Here is an 18,247-nt window from a genome sequence, read left to right on the forward strand (position 1 = left end):
GCTGCGGGAGATACCAGAGACTGCATCAGGAGAGTCAAGGTGAATACTGAAGTCTCCAAGGCAGGGATGCTTGGAGGTGGAGGCCAGAAGAGAAGAGGTGAGGTCAGGCCACTCCAAAAGTAAGAGGGAGACCGGATCAGGGGTCCTATAGATGGTGGCAACAGTCAATGAGAGGATTGGAGAGACACCAAGCCTGCAGACAAGGCATTCAAAGGAAGAGTATGATAGTAGCAGTGACCGATTCGGGGAAGATTAGAGCCACTCCGCCCCCAGCCCAGTTAGGCCTGGGCTTAGAGAGGATCTTGTAGCCCTCCGGGAGGACTGTGTTAAAATCAGTGACATAGCTGGCAGTGAGCCACGTCTCGGTGAGAGCAAGGGTGTCAATGTCTAAGTCTTCAAGGAGGTGACAGATGTCAGAGGAGAATTTAACGGTAGAGAGTTGAGGGTAGCTAAGTGAAGCTGGTTGTCACCTTTGAAGTTCTTCCGGGGAGGCGTACAAAAAGGAAGTACACCCATCGGTGGTGGCGAAGGGGCCAGAGGAGTGGCAGAAGGAGGAGTGGCAGGAGAAAGGAGGGAGTTAATGAGAGATGGAAGATGACTATCAAGAAGGAGGAGGTTAAGCTGAGAGCCCTGGCCCATGACAGTACCATTCTGGTAGTCATTAATGATGCCTCTAGAGGATGGGAAGTATGCCAAGGGTTCTTCCGATCAGGTTCCTCCATTAATGGGTGAAGAAGAGAAAGGGGAGAGGGCAGAGCCCATATGGGGACTTCAAAGGTCTGGGGGGGGGGGAACGACAAAGACGATGTCAGTGACAGTCTGTCTGGAAGAAGCATTGACGTAGGTGTCAGCGATGGGCAGGCCTGGATTGGAGACCAGGAGATCTTTCTTGAACTTTTTCCTACCAGACGTAGAAAGAAAGATAGGATGGGTAATAGAGTAGTAGTTAGAGTAGATAAGGGAGATGGAAAGCACCATGGCAGGAGACAGCAGAAAGATGGGAAGGGGGGGAGAAAGAGATAGAGAGAGGGACGGGGGAGAACTGCACGAAGCACGGAAAACTCACCAGGTGGCCTAGTAGCAAGACAGGCACAGATGAATCAGATGCACGAGAGCGAAGTCCATACCAGTGAAGAGACTCCTGCAGCAGGTGGAGGGCGAGCTCTGCGAGGATGCTAAGAGACTTGATCCTTTGCCAGGCGATATGGAAGGCCAAACAGGCCGCAGCTCACTCCTCGGGAGACATGTGAGGCAGGGCCAATGCAGTGGGCCACCTCAGGCCAAAGGAGCGACAAAACATGTGCTGAAGTAGATCCACTGCATCCCAGAGTGGCAGGGGAAACCCGTGGCACCAGGAGTCACATAGACTGCCAAGAACGGATGTTGCACAGCACCAGCCGCTAGAGGGGGAATGCCCTAAGGCACAAACACAAGGGTAAAGTGATCTGAACCGTCTGCTCTTATGCTCCAAAGTGAGGGTTCTTGATTCAAGTTGTGAATGTGATGCCAAAGGTGTTAAGTATTGCCTTCACATCTTTAAACATTGTTCCTGGAGTCCCGGGCTCACAAGGCAGTGCAGCAGGGCCATCATGCCTTACATTGGAGAGCCACAACCATGGCTTTCCCCCTCCCCCATCAAGGGGAAGATTTGGGCTATGGAGAGAGTTGTTTCCAGTCACCTGCCAGCAAACTCAAGTGTGAAAAATACAAGTACCAGAATCCTCAGAGCGAATTAATTTGTTACACCTGAAACAGAAATGCAGACCCGCCTGAAAAAACACAGAAACTCAGCCTCCCTGAAGATTGATGAAGTCATGAAAACGTGCGTTAGGAGGAGAAGCTAAAGACTGGTAACAGAGCGCCTGCCTTCACATCTTTAAACATTGTTTCAGGAGTCCCGGGCTCACAAGGCAGTGCAGCAGGGCCATCATGCCTTACATTGGAGAGCCACAACCATGGCTTTCCCCCTCCCCCCATCAAGGGGAAGATTTGTGCTATGGAGGGAGTTGTTTCCAGTCACCTGCCAGCAAACTCAAGTGTGAAAAATACAAGTACCAGAATCCTCAGAGCTAATTAATTTGTTACACCTGAAACAGAAATGCAGACCCGCCTGAAAAAACACAGAAACTCAGCCTCCCTGAAGATTGATGAAGTCATGAAAACGTGCGTTAGGAGAAGCTAAAGACTGGTAACAGAGTGCATGTCTTCACATCTTTAAACATTGTTCCTGGAGTCCCGGGCTCACAAGGCAGTGCAGCAGGGCCATCATGCCTTACATTGGAGAGCCACAACCATGGCTTTCCCCCTTCCCCCATCAAGGGGAAGATTTGTGCTATGGAGGGAGTTGTTTCCAGTCACCTGCCAGAAAACTCAAGTGTGAAAAAACAAAGTACCAGAATCCTCAGAGCTAATTAATTTGTTACACCTGAAACAGAAATGCAGACCCGCCTGAAAAAACACAGAAACTCAGCCTCCCTGAAGATTGATGCAGTCATGAAAACGTGCGTTAGGAGGAGAAGCTAAAGACTGGTAACAGAGCGCCTGCCTTCACATCTTTAAACAGTGTTAAGTATTTAGGTGCTCCACAAATGCATTCAACTGTGTTTGGTTTCTATTCCAGATCATTAATACATCATCTATGATTCTGCACCATATAACAATATTGGCTACAGATTCATGTCCAATGCAGACGCGTATTTCACACCTATTGCCAGACCACTGGTTTGTTGGTAATATTCATTGTTGAACAGAAAAATATTGTGCTCTAGTGTGAATTTGAGCATCTCTTTAATAATCATATTGAGTCTGAAATACGAGCCTGAGCGTTCTGAAGGTAAGGTCTATAGCCTGAATAGCCAATCATGTTTAATCGAGGTATATACAGCCTTCAAATGTAGGGTCACCAATACTCTGTGTCCCATTTTTTATTCCGCGGGTTCTGTAATATTTGTGTTGAATCCCTGATATATGATGGTCGTTCTGTCACTTTCGGTGTGATAACCATGTCAATATATTCAGACATTTTCTCTGTTGCCCATCCAATCCCACTCATGATGGGTCTTACTTCAGATAGTGTATCATGGGTTTTTTATGAATCTTGAACAAGAAGTATATAGTGGGCATAATAGGTTCTGCCACAGTAAGAAACTCTTTCTCTTGATCTGTCAGTAGTCCTTGTCTGTACCAACCAAGAATAAGCTCCATCGTATATGGTTTATGAATAGGTAATTAGGAAATCAGTGATTAATATATGCCCTGCGATCATATTATGGGCTTGCACGTATGTAGTCACAATTAAAACTAATCAATTTAACTATATGTACCTTCTTGATTTTCTGTTTCAATCATTCCATCTGCTTAACAACTAGATAAATTAAAGGTGGGAATAATGTGGCTACCTTGAAGCATGCCGAAACGATACTAGCGGAGAGGCAGAGGTTGAAAATAAAAGTTATTAGTGAAAATGATTGATGGTTTGTGTTGCAAAGGAGTTAACTGGGGCCGTGAGGGGATGACAGTTTTATGCAGAGGCACCAACGTGGAAGGAGCAGTGGGAAGGGAAGCCAAGAGGAGGTAGTGTGGATTGGGGGGGGAGGGAGATGAAGGGGTAATGAGATAATAGAAAGGGCGTCCGCAGGTTTTGTGATTTTAGAAGAGAAGTTGAGGGAAAAGACTTCAGCAAAGAGGGAGGAGAATCTAGTTTGAACATGTGGGTGGGAGGCCCATCATGACTTGTAGGGTAGAAGTTCATTTGCAAGGGTGAAATCGTAGAGAGGCGAGGAGTTGGGAAAGGTAGTTAGATTTGGAAGTATTTAAGGTAGACAGGAGGTCAATAGGGGAGTTGTATCCTGTGGGTGCAATAAGGGTGTGAGATTTACACCATCGTTGGAGGAGAAGCCGCATGGTGGTTTTGAGTTTATGGATCTCAGGGATAATGCAGAGGTGGGAATAATGGATGGAGGACGAGTATGTGCAGGAAGAGTAGAGGTAGGTGGTAATTAGGTGTACTGCATTTGGTGATCAAGGCAAGGTAACTAAAGAACATTTGCAGACGCTTGACTGTAACCATTTTAGAGAGACTTGCGTTGAACAGAGAGCATGATGTCAGCACAAGGAGGTGTAAGCGGGTCTGGGACGGTGAACCCATTCTTGTCACGGTGCAGATGTTTTATTACAAACATTGCAAGGTGATATCGCTTTCTTACAGAGTTCCTCTTGTAAGAAGTGGAAATGCCTCGAATAGAGCAACATTAGGGAAGCCGTATTCCTGCTCTGTGTGACACGCAGTGCGCCTACATGATGCAGACTACTAGTCCCTTTCAGGGGATTCCACGACCTTTCAGATTAAATGAATGGTGAACCTTAAAGTACTGTGCAACACTTCTCTTCACAAGAACTAAACTATGGAACTCATGTGAGATACTTTATACATAGTAGTAGTGTAGTGTGAATTGACGTTTTGTAGCATGATCCATTTAGTTTGCACTAACTATTGGTAGTAACTTTAACAGTGGCATTTATAAATGTGTGTAGGATATTTGATTTACTCTTAGCAAAAATAATTCCCTTTCGGTGTGTTTCTGCATACAGTATCCATTGGCATTTCTGCATGCTTCCAAATTGGCAAATATGTACAAATACATCCAGTTAGTGGCCGTACATGTGTGCATGTACCACCTGTAGACTTGTGTATGCCCAAATACATCTAATTAGGGGTCCACATGTGTGTGTGTAATTATATATAATTAAGCAATAAACCCCAACAGGCCGGGCATTACTGGACCAGGAAACGCCCCGGGCAAATTAGGAGCCTGAGCAAAGCAAGAGCTTTAACTTTAGCCCGAGGGGTTTATTGCTATCAGTATCCCGGCACGTTGTACCAGGATGCAAATAGTTTTCTTTACTAGTTGAGAAATAGCGTGGTTGCCATTTCTCAACGAACACAATGCAAGATGGCCGCCATGGCTCAGCGAGAAGGAAACAGCACGTGGAAACACCTGTATTATATGTGTGTCGACTGTAATATCATGCTACTAAATTCCATAGTGGTATTTGGAATAAACACAAAACACGTATGCTACTAACCTTCACCAAATATAACTGTGATGTTAACAGAAGCTTTTTACCTGTTTCACCATTATAAGCCAACTATGGCTTCCATGCAACAGTTTTAAATTACTTTTTTCTTGTTTCTTTGTAAACAAGCTTTTACACATGTGTCAATTTCGATGAATAAATTGAATTTATTTTCACAATCAATTTCCTCTTTCTTGTGACCCTCTTTAGCTAGTCTTCAACTACTAGCTCACTGTTGTTCTGGACCCACCTACCTTACCAAGGTTGACCTGGGGTAGCTGTTGACTCTTACTCTCCTTCCTTCGCTAATACGCCTTTTTGAGTCAAGCCCCCCATTAAAAAAAATGAGGCTTCCTAGCCCCCCCTTTCTACCCTAGCTCTCAGACAACCAATTGGTTGTTGGGCTCCACTTGACCTTACCTAATCAATGGAAAATGTTAATATTGTCAGTTTCACTGACGACCTATTCAAGAAATTACTAGAAACACCTTTGCAGCTGGGTAATAAAACACCAGCCTCTATACCTGTCCAAAATCCATCAAGCAATGACCTAGACATTTTATTTGCAAAAAAGAAGAAACTCGTCAGAACTGAGTCCCATAGACACCTTATGCTCGAATATTTAAAGGCAGGAGTTATTCCAGAAGGACTACAGGTCAAGAATATACCACGAGTTTTCCTAGATAATCCCAGATTCATGAAAAAATTTAGCGGAGTCGGAAATAAATGCTCACGTGACTGGGTCATCCTTATCATAGCCACTGCAGAAGAAGAAACCAAAAGCCAAAAAGAAGAACTTCGAGTCCTTGAAGAAAAGATCAAGTCCGAAAACTTAATCCCTGACATTAAGATCCATCTGGAAAAAATTGAGGAAGAAATCGTTAAATTTGAAAAGTTCACTATTGACAAAAAACTTTGGAAATTACAAAACAACGTGAAGAATTATAAAGAAGAAAAAACCTACCCATACCTCGTACCAGGCTTCTACAACCAAGCAAATCAGAACATCCAGCAAAACAAACGCAATCCACGTCGACCTCAAAGAAAATTTGTTACCTTCTCCAACAGTTAATAGCAGTGGCTCAAATAGTGACTCCAGTTCCACCAACTCAGGACCCTCAACCTCAAATCAACAACACCCTTTTCAAGGACGTGGCCAAAGAGGACACCCAAGACAATTCCAACAACATCCCATGCGAACGAGACAATGGATGCATCCAGGGAACCAGTCTTGGTAATACCAATCTTTAATCTCAGCAAACACATCCTAACCCATGATGAAACCAGTGTCCTAAGCAAAGGCTTAAGTTTTATTCCAACAACACCAGCAAACAGGTTTCAAAAAGAGGTTGAACTATGCAAGTTCTTCAGAACCATTAGACTGAAATTCTTCTTTAATGACAAACCAGAAAAAGAACCTCTGGAATCAACAGGTCTCAAACCACCATCAACCTTTACACCACCTTCCCATATGGTGAGTCCAGAAATCCTGGCTTTCGAGAATCGTATCCTTTCTGAAATCAACAAGCTTTTTGAGAAAAATATCAGATACCCCGATAACCTCAACAAAAATGAATGTCTAGCTCTAAAGAACCTTGAGGGGAACCATGACTTCTTGATCAAACCTGCCGACAAAGGTGGTGGAATCGTTTTATGGGCTAAAACTCTGTACAACACAGAAATACAGACACATTTGTCCAATATGAAATTCTATCGACAAATACCTCTTGACCCTACCACAAGACTCCTCAACGAAACAGAAAGCATTATGTTTCACGCTCTACAAGAGGGTTGGATCGACGACGATGAAAAACTTTTCCTGACCAACCGACATCCGATCCTACCGGCATTCTATTTACTACCCATAATCCACAAAAATATAATAAACCCACCTGGTCGTCCTATTGTAGCAGGCATAGGATCCATTCTAGAACCCTTATCCATCTATATAGACGTCTTCTTACGACCTTTCATCAGCAAGATGAAATCCTACGTTCAGGACACTACATCCACCATCAAAAAACTAGACAGCCTTGTGGTCAATGAAGAAGAGCTCTTGGTCACTCTTGTTGTCGAACCTTTCTATGGATCATTTTGAAGCCAACTCCGTTCACGATCCCAACAACCCCTACAAAGAAAAGATAGGTACCTGGATTCGATACATAGACGACGTCTTCATGACATGGAAAGGAAACGAAACGGAACTACAAGACTTCTTCACCTGGCTTAACAACACAGATGCTTGCATTAAGTTTATCATCCAATCAGACAAACAGTCCATCCCTTTTCTTGATCTGACCATTTACAAAACCCTGACTAACACCTTGGCCACCAGTCTTTATCGTAAGCCTACTGCCAAAAATACTCTTCTTTTCACAGCTTCCATCCAGCAGCTCTAAAAGAAAATCTACCTTTCGGACAATTCCTACGTTTAAGACGGAATTGTACCACCAGAGAGGATTTCGATACAACCAGCAAAGATCTATCTGGCAGACTAAAAGAAAGAGGCTATCCTAGCCATACTATTCGCAGAGCCTTCAAACGAGCCAAGAAAACCCGAGAATCATGTCCCTCCCCAACCCCACGAGAACCCTGTGTGAATAAAGTGACCTGCGTCACCACTTTCTCACCTCTAAGCAACCAAATAAGAAAGACCATACTCAAACATTGGAATATCCTCCATACTGAGTCCTTTAAACCCATCAAACCCCGATTCGCTTTCAAGAAAAGTAGGAACCTGAAAGATAGGCTTGTCAATACATACACAGAACCCATAAGGCCTCAAGAAAACACCCTGTGGAATTTACCTCATGTAAAAGGCCACTTCAAATGTGGATCATGTTCAGTGTGTTGTCAAACAAAAAACATGAAATCCATAGACCTTAAGGGAAGAAATTGGAATTTCGAATCTTTCACGAACTGCAAAAGCAAATGGACCGTATATGCAATTCAATGCCCCTGTAAACTAATGTACATTGGTAAATGCAAAAGAGAAGTGAGGCAGCGAATATGTGAACATCGCTCATGCATTAAAAACAATATCCCTGACAAACCAATGGTGTCTCACTTTCAAGAAAAACACCGTACCCATAATGACATGTTTTGGTTTGTCCTACAAACAGCCAAGAATCCCTTTAGAGGTGGGAATAGGGATTTGTCACTTCTCAAATTGGAACAGCAATGGATTTTTCGTTTGAACTCAGTTAAAAAAGGTCTCAACATGGCAATCGAACGGAACTTATTCTTTAAATAAATCCTGTATCCACAACTAGCCTGTAATTAACTATACCACTGCACCCTATTTTATATGTGATCGCTCCTTGCACTTATCCATGCTGTTTGTACTAACAATCTCAGTTGTGACGAATTCTGAATAACTCAATGCGGATCTCTAAATATGGTCTTACCATGAAATGAACCAGTAACTGATTTGCCGTCACTTAAATGTGCAGTTTCACCCATATGAACACTATGCGCTACCTGCACTCAATTATGTTGTTTGTATCATCACTCTCAGTGGTGACTTGTTCTAAAATACACCATGCAGATGTCCAAATTAGGTCTGTCAATGTAATTAACCAATATACATGCTTTGCATCCAATGTGCCGCTTTCTTCATATGTACAATTATTTACCGTTTCATGTGTAAATCATACATCATTATAAGTTTTTGATTTCATGTCCTGAATCATGTTATTTTAACACACCATGCCTCCAAGCAAAATTGGCGTTACAGTATCTTTACGGCACCTCCAACACACCACAGAACGGCCACTACTCATGCGCACCGCTCCTCTGCACATGCCTCCCTTTCAATCAATATACTACACCACCGCGCAACCGCGCGTGGAGCTAGTGTCTTCGAACACTTAGCCACCGCACATGCGCGAACAGCTCCTCTGGCACAATATACGTCTCCCTCTAGGGAATACAGCTCATTCCAGTACTGAGCCCGCAGCAAGGATGATCTTATACACACCAGGTGAGAAACGTAGCCATTAGCCTTTCAAGGTGGATCCTTTTCAGTTGTATTCAGATTCCGTAGAGAATCGCCACCGGACGTTCACTAAACGTCCTTTCACCTAATATATAAACGAGTAATGCATGACGAGCACGGCTTTTCTTAATAACGATTTCTAAATAACGCTTTACTCTTTCTGGCACCACGTTAACTAGGCACCTTTAAATAGTCTGCCGCCCCCATCTCGTCCACTGACTCCGGCACCCACGTAGTAACACCCCCGTGGTAACGCTAAACATGCCCTCCCACGCTCGGTTCCAAACTCAACCTTGGCACATCCTTTCCACTTAGACATGCTACCACAACGTTAGTCCTAGTCTGTTAGCCACTTAAGGTATCGCAAAAACCTCTAATCACCTAGCCACTCAATAGCTTCCACTGTTGCTAAACAGCCCAAACCCTAACACCTCCACCCTTCCTTCCTCAGCAACCATGGCAACTTTTCTCACCTGATCAAAACACCAGTTTTGCGGCAATCAGTGCCAGTTTAAAAAGCTCCAGCACTACCGCTGGACTACATACCTGCAAAACAAAGGTATGCTCACCACGATTATTGATTAATCATGTATGAACTGTCATACACCTTTGGCAACTAACTGCCATCCTTCCTCTATAGATATCCTCCAACAGACGCCCGCACCATTCAATTGTGCCTTGATAACAAGCTTACGATCAACCAAAAACCAAATAGGTATGTGTCCAGCATACAGCCCTAATACAGTACTTACTCTGTATGGTCACCTTCACTCTTTGATTTATCACCCACTTCTTTATGTGTCACCTATCTCTATAGGCATCAAACAGCCATAAACCTTCGTCCTGATGACAGTTCGGACCCTCCACCCAGTGAAGGCTGATTACTTCCGAACTAGAAACACCTGTATTATATGTGTGTCGACTGTAATATCATACTACTAAATTCCTTAGTGGTATTCGGAATAAACACAAAACACGTGTGCTACTAACCTTCACCAAATATAACTGTGATGTTAACAGAAGCTTTTTACCTGCTTCACCATTATAAGCCAACTATGGCCTTTTACACATATGCGTCAATTTCGATGAATAAATTGAATTTATTTTCACAATCAATTTCCTCTTTCCTGTGACCCTCATTAGCTAGTCTTCAACTACTAGCTCACTGTTGTTCTGGACCCGCCTCCCTCACAAAGGTTGACCTGGGGTAGCTGTTGACTCTTACTCTCCTTCCTTCGCTAATATGCCTTTTTGAGTCAAGCCCCCCGTTAACAAAAAAGAAGGCTTCCTAGCCCCCCCTTTCTACCTCCCCTCACACTCCGAACACTACAGGATCATGGGAGGACAGGGAATTGAGGGGAGGAGGAAGAGGAGAAATAAAGAAAATAGTGAAGGACAGGGGGATCAAAAAGAGTTCTCGTGGATAATTTGGCAACTTCAGAAAAAGAAGATCACGGACTTAATTTGCCTTCCCCGCTTGATCTGAACTGAATGATCGTGGGCAAATCATATGATCTTTGCCAAATGTGGGTGGCAAAGAAATACAATGAACTCTAATATAAATAACTTCATTAAACTAGAAATACTTCTGAGGGCAGAGGAGATGATGGCTTGTGAGTAAACAGCAGCTTTTCAAACAAACATGGCTTACTTGAATTCTAATCCAGGCTTCAATACCCGACTAACAGTGTGATCTTGGACACATCACTTTCCAATGTCATTATCTACCAGATGTATGAATGCATAGAAATATATGGAAGATCAGTATAAAGTGCTACACAAACTCTGGGCTATAGAGGTGACGAAAGGGGATGCATGAAGCTGAGCAGGAAAGCTGATGTGTTTGTAACAAGAGGATACAGGTTCTAATCCCGGGCTCTCTTTTGATCCTGTGCAATTTACAAATCTTCCTGTTTTCCAATATCTGTCAAGTTTGAGAATGCAATGAGAATCAAGCTGAGAACCGACATAATGCTCAACATTACACCCGAGGGACTAGCTCGAACAGGGGTTTAGTGGCAAATTCACAGAGCCCCGGTGGTGGCTGCCAAGCAAATCGACAAACATTAGAAGGGCAAGTGTGGCATACCAGTGCTTGCTTGGAAAATTGCCAGGTGCACAGAGTTCCACTATGGAAGCATCAGCGTCTCCCTGTAATGGAACCATAAGCATCAAGGTAGAGTGCCGCCACCTCCAGCTTTTAGGGAGATGGACAGTTAACCATCACTCAGCTGTAGGTGAAGTAAAAATGGAGAGAAACTGATTGAGGTGTCAACAGTAGTTTACTTGTGATGCCTTGCCATTGTCATAACTCCACCCCGCAGACTCCTCTCTTACGCTATTGGAGGCAGTAGAAGCTCCTGGAGCACTGCGTCAATTGTAAGTGGTAAGGAGTGTTGTGTAGTGTAAGGTGTAGAAAGGCAAAGAGGTGGCTTGTGGGAGGATTATGCATAGTGTACAGTGCCCTAGGAAGGGCCAGCCATGGAGACTTCACTGAGGCTTAGTCCTCCTTTCTGGCAGTATCTCGCTCCCATTTACCTTCCCCGATTCCTCTCTATCACTGTGTATACTGTGTAATATGCTTATGCTTTTATTGTGCTTTCAGCTTTAGAATCCAATAAAACTTTACACAAATTCATCAGCTCATTAATTCGCAATACAATTAAGGTAGCAATAAATAAACACAGAATAAACATTACATTTTTTTTAATTTTTAAATGTGTTATACATGCAACTCTCCTTACCACCTTGAAGTACACACAGTGTGTCGCATAAACAGAAAGCATCACAGATTACAATTATCCCAGCACAACTGTGACATGTGCGCAACCTGACATTATATGTCCTCCAGCTCTTAGCCTGAAAAGTAGGCGTTCATTACATAATAACCTTGAAGTGATGTACACAGTGTTCCCTCGCATAAAATGCTTATTATAACATTGGGGCTAGTGTGTGTCTGGGATTGCTTGGAGTTAGCAACAAAGGTCTTCACTTTCTGGAAAAGGAGACATTATGGGTGTCTGCATGCGTGCATGTAACACCACACCGCTTTAGAAATTATATTGCATGTAAGTAATTGTGCCACGCTCCAACATCTCTGAGTTCTTGTCTGAATAAATACGTCTCACAAAATGAAGAGTGAAATATGGCATACAGCGGCTTTTTAAAATTTCTATAGGCAATAAACATTTTATCTTAAGGTTTGAATAGCGTCACCACATGTAGCTAATTTCCTTGTAGCCGTTCGGTGCCCGTGACCTTCCCCCATGGACCCTACCCTCTGTGGATGAGAGGAGGGTTTTGTGGAAAGGGTGCCAGCAATTTTCTTGAAGGGGCGTGCCATGTACTTTCATCATCTTCACTTTCTGCCTCTGGTGCCTCTCTCCCTTTTCACCTCACCCAATTAGAAATACATTGCAATGTTTCTCACCTGATTTTGACACCCATCTGCACCCCAATGGAGAGTGGAAGGATCAGGTCTGTGGCAGCAACATAATCAGCAAAGTGGAACTTTTGCAATCTGGCTACATCCTCGACTCCTGCAAAGGTGGGAGTTGGTACATGCACGACGGTCAGGGAATTTACTGCATTTTCAAACTTTCAAAATGTTGGTTTGTTTTCTAAAACAGCTGCACGATATACAGCATATGCATTGTGTATAGCTACATGCATAAGTTGAACTGCCAACTTCTTGCACACATGCAAGACTTACGTGCTTCATGACATGGCTCAATTAATTAGTCTATTTTGTCTATGCCCCATCCCCACATGTACCTGTTGTAGTCCAGAATACGCTTGTAGTTCAGCACTTGCTGAGCCTGCACACTGACAAGGGAAGGACTTTCATCACAAACAGCACTCAGCATGTGCACATCCCTTCTGTCACAGAATTTTACTGCCAACAGTTCATCACACCGCAAAGCCATACATGCTCTCCTGTGCAGCTTCTTTCAAACAAGTTGACTGGGAAAGCCTTTGTGGTTATTGCGGATTGTACTGCAGGCCAGTGTGCCCACATTGTACAATTTCTTGAACAGTGGTACTCCTGCGTAGAAATTGTCCACATAAACATGGTGACCCTTGTGGAACAATGATGTGGCAAGACCCCACACAATTTCTCACTTATTCGTAAATGGGCTGGGCAGCCCACAGGGTTTACGCTAGAGTCTTTTCCAGTGTAGACTCTCATGCTGTAGCCATACCCAGTGGTACTTTCGCACAACATGTAAACCTTGATTCCATAGCGTGCTCTCTTGCTTGGAATATACTGCTTGAACAGTAGCCGGCTTTTGAACAATACCAAAGATTCATCAGGGGATAGGTTATGGCTAGGAACATATACCTCAGAAACTCGCTGTGCAAAGTGCTTTAGTAATGGCTCATTTTGAATAGCAATTTGGATCAGTTCTTGGCAATGCTCCAGAGTTGTGATTCAGCATACGATTCAGTGCTAGGAAACAATCTCTACTCATTGCTGCTGGAAAAAAGGGCTTGCCAATGAAGCTTCACTAGGCCAGTATAGTAAGATAGACGACCTCTGCACTATTCCCATGAGCAGAGTCAGACACCAACAGTTTCTCACCTCAACACCCGTAGCTGGAACCCTAAGGTGTGCCCTGGAATGGGGTTTCAGACTGGCACCCCGTGCCCTCAAGAACAGTTCAGCATACATATGTATTCTCTGTGCACCCTGATACTTCAGGGAAAGGTGGCACAACAGGCTGAACCATTGCTGGAGGCACCCAGTCAGACTCATCAGCCATGTGATGAACTGGCACAGTCCTCGCACGCCCTGCATGTCCCCTCAACTATGCACGGGAAGTGCCACACAAGGTGCATTTACCCCATTCGTTCCCTTCCTCATCTGATGAGGAGGTTGAACTTGCCTCAACAGAAAACTCACTTCCCGAATCTACTTCACGCCCACCCGCATTCTGTTTCAGATTGTGCACCTTGCTCCAAGTCCGACTGCATCAGTAAGTTGAGAGCCTCCTCGCCAGACATCTGATGTGAAGCCATGACGAATGTGCTGATCTAAAGGTTTACTGTCCAAAGAACAGGTAAAGACTGAGAGACCAAGTGACTTTGCTCTTCAAAGTGAGGGCACTAGTGTGGGAATGGTTTTCAATGAACTAGACCAAGACCACACAATTACACCAAATGTTCCCGAATCTACTTACAAAACGTTGCAGCCCTCTAAAATATAATCTACTCTCAACACGCCAAACAAAAAGGAGTACTGAATTGCTGGCACTCACATGAAAAACCAAAGTATAGCTCACTGCTTACTTACAAGTGGTTAGACTGTAACAACACACCTGCACCTACAACAAAGAGAACAAAAGGATCTAAGCCAGATGGCATCTTTACCTATATATATATGACACATACAAGTGCAGGGAAGAGATGGTACCCAAGCAGACAATCCAAAGACACCCACCATGAAGTAAACCTTCCTAAGGGGCATTTTAAAGAAAGCATTGGATGAGAAGGTTCGGATGGACAAAGCATCCTCAGGACAGAGTTTTCGTGAAATGTAATTAGTGATACATTAAGTTGTAAAAAGTGGTCCTTTCATCTCATGTTCCAGGTGCAGGCAGCTGAGCGTTGACAAAAGTAAGTCTGTTTTTTTTATCTATGAAACTATTTAATACATTTTTTAAGGCATCCGTTCGATATACAGCTCCACATCCATCTGCAGTCTCATTAGCGGTCAGGGCTGCCTTAATATTTTAAATGTTTCTGTGTCTTGAATCAGAGTGTCTCTTGTGGGGATTTTTGTTCCTTAGAGTCTTCAGATCATTCCTTGTAACTGGGAATTGGCCTATGTGTGCGTCTCTTTACATTTCTCAGAGATTATCTTAGGCTGTATCATGTCATAATTTAGGTAAAAAAGGGTTTTACTTTATCTTTCCTTAATCCAGGAGTATTCAGAGCACTTTCCTGGCGTGCACGGGCCAGGATGTCTTATAAGGTCATCTATAGATATTTCCCTTTATCAATGGAATTCATTGATTAAACATCCTCTTGATCACTCACCGTTTTGTTGGAATGATCATTTCTCCTTGCCACTTTCTATTATAACTTTTACTATCTGTACAGCAAGGATGTTTTCTGTGTGTGGAAGGCAGCTATGAATTCGAATTGTACTAATGGGCTGTGGCAAAGCTTAGAAATCAGGTCGCCATAATAAGTTCCATATTTATGATGTTATTGTGGGGTTTGATTGCTCTGTTTCTGCCTCCGTTGCAAACCCGTAGCCGCGCAGGGACTGGTGGCGATACTCCTTTTCTGTCTTCCTTCCATTTGTTGGTACGACATGTTTTGGTGGATCTTGAAAAATAACACACCTTTTCTTGTTCACGCTTTGCCATTGCCTCTTTATTTCTTCCAGAAAAGGGTATGTCTTAGTAGTACGCTGCATATCTTCCTCATCCAGGGTTTCTCCTCCACTGCCGGATACTTCTGATCCAGATGTTGTAGCAGGCAAACGCGCACTCGAGGTCTTCCATTCTCTTCCAGATTTCCTTGGGAATGCATAGTGACTACCTGGCTGGTAGTCCCGTTCATCTCTTTGAAAAATCTTCAGTTTTAGTTTTATTTTTTTCTCAAATATGGCCAACACATCATCCAGCTTTTTATAGTTAGCGGTTTCCCGCTGATGCATACATTCAATTTCTTGTTTCAGTGCTGCAATTTCTTTTTCACATTTAATATGGACTTTGGTGGCATGTCCGATTAATAGCTCAATCATATTTGAAGATGCAGTGTTTCAAATGTCTGTTGTGCACGCATCAAGTCACCGCGCACCCGGGACCTGACGCACAGTCAAAGCGCCGGAAGGCACAGGCAGTTTCCTGCTAACCCTCAGACTGTGTGGACGTGTTTTATTTACCCGTGCCATGACCCTAAGGGCCACGCATGGCGCACAAGAGCAACCTCACCCTGCAGGAAAGTCCAGCTGATATCTAACAAAGTCCTACCATTCTTTTCGTGCTTCTAGCTGATCATTGTCAAAAAATGGAAAAGTACAGATCCTTAACCCTTGTGGGATGCGTTGCATTTCTATGTATTTTTTAAGTGTTGTAAACTCCCACCATGTTGAGATTGTCTTTTTCATCAGGCGTTTCAGTCTCAATAATGTGCTTCTTAATGCTTCTTGCCGGGTGGTGACTGATGCTCCTGGATCATAAGTCTTCTTCGATAGTAAATCTACCATTTCCTGACGAGTTTCTGTGTATGATGGCATTGCTGCAAGTGAAGAATACCAAATTAATCCAAATAAGAACCACAACTCCTTCAAACAGACTCATTTTAGCACCCACACTATAGAAAAATTATTTTTAATTTAAACACATAACATATGTGGGAAGTACAATTAAGCCCCTAAAAATATCAGTATTAAAATGTTTAAGGGACGTCCATGCCAAAAACCTGTTTGCAAGATCTTGCGAATAAAACTGTAAAGACAGCAAAATCCTGCATTAACATTTAGAACACACCTTCCCCACCAGGGCAGCAGTGCTCTTCACCTCGAGTGTAAACTGCATGGGCGGATTGAATTTGCATGGAGCTATTCAGCACCTGGTAGCAGACTGTTCCAGCCTGGACATCTTGATGCCAGAAGCGACGTTTGGTACTCCCGCCCAACCGGTGTTGTATGCTATCCTGCATCCCCATGGTAGCTTGTGGGAGGCAGTGTTCGGCAATCTCCGGAGCCACGCCTACTTGGATGCCCCGCCCACCCACAGATGGCTACAGCCATACAAACAGCGTAAAAATAAGATATGGAAATAAAGCCTGATAGTCCGCCCTCCAACAGCTCTCTTCCTGGGATTGGCCAGTGATGTCCTTGTAGCTCCGCCCCTCATTTGTGGGGGATGCAGAATATCATGGAAGGCAGGAGAGCAACGCGGGCTCGGAGCTTCCGTGCACCTGAACTCTTAGCAGTTCAAAGGAACATGCTTCTTGGCGCATTTTATTTCTTCCAGGCAATTCTACTATATCTCGGCTCATCAAGCACTACACGTTTCCCTCCCCGAGTCACAGACCCCGTGGGACACTGTGGGGATGTGAGGGTGGACGGAGAGGGAGAGCGGGACGCACGGCCAGAGGAGCCCGCTGTGCCGCGGGCGTGTGCGGTGCCGAACGCGGGCGCCGGGAAGGCGTCCCTGTTAAAGGGAGAGCCTTGTCGGCGTCCCGCGACGGTGGCGACGTTGCAGCCGCGGCGCCCACAGTCGCAGCGCCGCGTGTGCCGAAGAGGACCGGGTTCACTGGCGCTGCGGCTGGGAGACCCGCGAGCACAACGTACCTCGGCGGCCTCCGGCGGCGAGGCTCGGGAACGAGAGAGCCCGACTCGTGCCGACCGCTCGGCGTCGGAGGTGCGCCAGACAGCTGGGCAAGGACCCATCGGGGGCAGCCAACCAGAACCCCCTCCTTACCTCATGCAGGGCAGACCCAGAACGGTAGTATGGGGCCTCAAGCAGGACGGGCCTCCGGGAGACATGCCTCGAGGGAGACACAATGTTGGGGGGGCGGGGCCAATGGAGAGGGTGTGGCTGACAGCAGGGAGGGGAAGCTAGAGCCAGGCAGCCAGAATAAAGGAGGAGGTGGGGAGGAGGCAGCACTATTCATAGAGGGTGGGTGCCTAGGGTCCCCACCAATCAGACAGGGGGGGAGGGAAGTTGTCCCTGATTGGCCCTTTTTCCCTCCAAACCCCAGGTATAAAAGGGACTGGCCTAATGGTGTTTTGGTTGCTTTTTGCAGGGAGAAGGAGAGGAGAGTGAGAGCAACTGGTGGGCCTATCCGGGTCCGTAAGAGTAGGAGACACTCAAAGAGAAGAGGAACTCCCGGTGCCTTTTACTCACAGTGAAGTAACTGTGGGGTCAACCTGGAGTCCAACTACCTTGGTTAAGACATAGTGTAATAAAGGTCTACAAAACTCCACTTCGCCTACTGTCCTGATTTCTACAAGTGGCGTAGTCGGCAGGATTAAGGAGAACGCGATGGAGAAAATAATACAGACACTGTCAGAAGGGAAACAACAGTTACAACAGCTCTTCCAACTTCAGGCCCAGCAGGCGGCCGCTGATCGCCAAGCCTTTCAGCAGGCCATACAATTGCAAGGTACCCTGCAGTCCACTTCTCAAGACAAACACCAAGAGACGATAAAAC

At 44.7% G+C, this 18,247-nt stretch overlaps 1 long non-coding RNA gene across 1 annotated transcript in view; it reads right to left on the bottom strand.

Annotated features, from left to right (window-relative positions):
• Nucleotides 1-11,764: 11,764 nt before the first annotated feature.
• The window catches only part of LOC138489315 (uncharacterized), a 47,257-nt gene continuing 40,774 nt past the window's right edge, over nt 11,765-18,247 (bottom strand). The window contains exon 2 of the long non-coding RNA XR_011274778.1: nt 11,765-16,324. This is a non-coding gene — a long non-coding RNA (uncharacterized lncRNA). The remainder of the gene's footprint in view (nt 16,325-18,247) is intronic.

This window comes from Ambystoma mexicanum, chromosome 9, assembly GCF_040938575.1.
Source record: "Ambystoma mexicanum isolate Mex_15411 chromosome 9, UKY_AmexF1_1, whole genome shotgun sequence".
Taxonomy (NCBI): domain Eukaryota; kingdom Metazoa; phylum Chordata; class Amphibia; order Caudata; family Ambystomatidae; genus Ambystoma; species Ambystoma mexicanum.